Source organism: Pteropus medius, unplaced genomic scaffold (assembly GCF_902729225.1).
Source record: "Pteropus medius unplaced genomic scaffold, Ma_sr-lr_union100, whole genome shotgun sequence".
NCBI classification, from domain to species: Eukaryota; Metazoa; Chordata; class Mammalia; order Chiroptera; family Pteropodidae; genus Pteropus; species Pteropus medius.
Window position 1 is genome coordinate 24,321,932 of NW_024351073.1, and position 3,403 is coordinate 24,325,334.

Genomic DNA, 3,403 nt, shown 5'->3' on the forward strand with positions numbered 1-3,403 from the left:
GCTTAGGAAGACGAGGGAGATCAGGGCACGTCCGCTGCTAGCACGTTTGAATGAAGGGGGAGTTGGGGTTCAGGGGTTTGTAGCCCCCATATAAAACGCTCAGGGCGGTTCTGCAAGAGCCCCAGACCAGGGCGCGCTGGCCTCTGTGGGCTCGGCGCTGAGGAGGGTGATGCGGAGCCTCTGCAGCAGGTGCTCAGGTGACTGTGAGCAGAGCAGGGCAGACGGCCTTGGCCCCCGGGTCCCCTCAGCGCTGGCTCGGTGGCTCCGCACAGGTGCCTGGCCCAGCAGCCCGGACACGGTCACCGCGCCGAGCGCTCGGGTAAATGTCGCGTGTCCCACCGCAGCGTCCGGCCTGCGACTGCTCACTTCCTCTTTCCTGTGCCCTTCAGGGCCTGGCCGGTCGGCTTTTCCACGGCTCTTCTTGAATATTCTCTTCAAGCAACTTAACGCTGTTTTCTATCATTCGATGCCTGGAATTTTATTCAAAAGGGACCTTGAGGATTATTTTGGGTGGTTAGAGAGACTCATAAAACGCTTGGCAGGTGGTTGGATGTTGTGGTGAGCTAATGTCTCGAACGTCTTTCAAGGGGGTGAAATGAGCCCCAGGAATATTCCAGAGTGTAAGACAAGCGCGGGGGACACGGGTGCCTTGGGGACAGCACCCGCTTCTGCAGTCCGATGGCCAGTGTGGACATCTCAGTTATAAAAAGGGTTCGATGGTATTTATTAAAAGTGGATTTTGTCCCCCTCAATTTTTAAAATTTACTTCTTTTTTTTTTTAATTTCTCGGCAATAACATTTAGGTAATGAGAATGTGCTTGTAAAAAAGGGGCTGGCTGAGACTATTGGACAGTAAAACTTTATTCAGACTCATTACAAAGTTTTAAAATAAAAGGCATTCTACTTTAGCATTTATTGAGTGGATTTTTTTTTTCCCCCTGGATGGACAACAGTCTCTTTAGGTGAACGAAACAAACGAAAAACAATGTTCTCCTTTATAAAGTGTGTTAAAAACAAACAAACAAAAAGACGAAAAGATGCTGGGGCCGGAGACCTTGTTGTTTAGTGTGCGTTTAGTCCTTGTCGTCGAAGACAGAGTCCATCGTGGGGTCGAGAGGAAGCCGGGGCTGGCCGGCATGGCCGATTCACTTCTCCTGTGAAGACGGGGAGCAGGGAGGGGGCGGCTGAGCACAGTCTCAGCTGGAGAGTGGACCGCAGATCGGGTCACTGGCACCGGCCTGATTCTGCGTCACAAGGTGGCTGTCCCTGTGCACACCAGTGTAAGTGGCCGGCTGCACACCACAGAGCCCAGAATGAGCCCTGAGGGACCACGTCCCAGGGGAGGCTGCTCTGCGAGGCGTCGTGTGCTGGGTCTTGGAAGTAGAAGGACATGCACACGGTCCCTTCTGCCAAATGGCTCTGGGCCAGGACCCGCTTGTCTTGATTCCTGTCACTTCTCAGAGTCCGCAGAGGCGGATCCTCAGAGAGGCCGTCTCATCCCTGGGCCCCCTGGCTACTGGGTCACCCTCAGCGCACACCCTGCACGCGTCAGAGTTCCGGGGCCGTTGTCCGTCTCCTCATGCAGGTCCCCTCCCCAGCCCCAAGGACAGCAGGCCCCCCCTTCCCTCTCCCGTGCCTCCTCGGCAGTGCCCGGCACAGGGCGGCTAACCAACAAACGATGGGCGGATTTGTCAAGTGTTCAAGGAACGCTTGGTCCCTGGATTATGACACAATACGAGGCTCCTGCATGTGAGAAAATGCTGTCTCCGGGTGTGACAACGACTGCAATTGGAAGTCTGATCGGTCTCGGAGTTTTGAATAACATGGTCACTAACACGGCCAGGAGCACGTTCAGACGCGGTGCCGTCAGGGAAAGCTCGTCTCTCGGGCCGGAGACCTTCGCTCTCGCCAGACATCTTTATTCCCAGACCCACCCGGCGACGGGTTCAGATGCCGCCAAACCCAGCGTGGGCCGTTGTCGTCTTTCTCAGCGAAAACGCATGCGGTCGGGTCACCTTGATCACGCACTTTTCAAAATGCCGACGCAGCGTGAATTTTTCCCGTATAATTCCGCTTCTCAGAAAGTTGTAAGTATCCTGAGCTCAGCATTGAGAATGAACTTGAAAAAGAGTCGAATCCAACAGCGATAATTCTGGGTTGCTTCTGATTCGTTTTGACGACACCCTGACGGCCGGAGCTGCTTCAGGGGAGAGAGACACCCAGGGAGAGACCCCCAGGGAGAGACACCCAGGGAGAGACCCCCAGGGAGAGACCCCCAGGGAGAGACACCCGGAGCAGCAGTTTCTCACTTGGGACCGAAGGCCCTGAGTCGCTGGACTTAGCCGGGTTCTCGCCGACTCACTGAGAACTCAGCACTTCCTTCTACGACACAGACTAAGGGCTTCTGTTGTGGTTTTATTACAATGTCGGAGTCATCAGCGTCACATTCAATATCAATGAAACTCTTCCCAACTCGGGGGCCAGGGTCCTCCTCGCCTCTCTCCCCTCCTCTCCTCCACGCCTCTCTCTTTTCCCTTTTCATTTTCGCTCTCATGGAAGCACCTGCAGCCCCTCCACGACCGTGCAGCTCATCGTGCTACAGTCCCAAGTTCAAGCGACCGGGTTGCCATAGTGAGGGACGCGGGGAAATGCTCCCGCCACATCTAGGAAGTTGTCACTTTACTGTTTTCTGAGCCGACTCACCCACTAGCATGTGTGAGCTCCGCGCTGACGAGAATGCACTCTACATGTTCAGTGGTTTTCAAAGCTTATTGGATGTGAAAATATTGTCTTAGAAACAGAAGTAAATCAGAAGTTGGACCTTGATTGAAGAATCACAATTAAAATCAGAAACTTTATGTTATCAAATATGGTAGGATAATATTTTTGAGTTGTTTTTATTTTATTTCTCATTTCCATTTTTAATCCTACCAACATTACATACATATTACACACACACACACACACACAATAATGCACACACACACACGCATTAGGTATTATTGACCCCGCCTTTCATGCTCAAGCATGGGTGGCAAATCGCTGGGGTGAGAAGTGACCCCAATATAAAAAAAATAAAATAAAATAAAAAATAAAGTATGGCTGAACACAGGCTCGGGATTTGGGGAGCACGTAGAGAGTGTGAGTGGGCCTCGTCCCCCAGACTCCGGGGCGAATGAGGTGGGGGTGCCGGAGAGAACCGACGGTTCTGCGCGGTTAGCCCCGCTCGGCCCCTGTGCTGCGTCTTGGAGAGGATGTGCCTCCGCTTCCCGTGCTGGCCTCCGCCGCTGGTTCCCAGCTGGGCGAACGGCGTCGGCGTCCCCCAGGCAGAGCGGGGCGGGCTGGGGGGGTCCCGGGGCTGCGCTGGAGAGTGTCCGCACGGAAGAGGAAGCCGCCTTGCTAA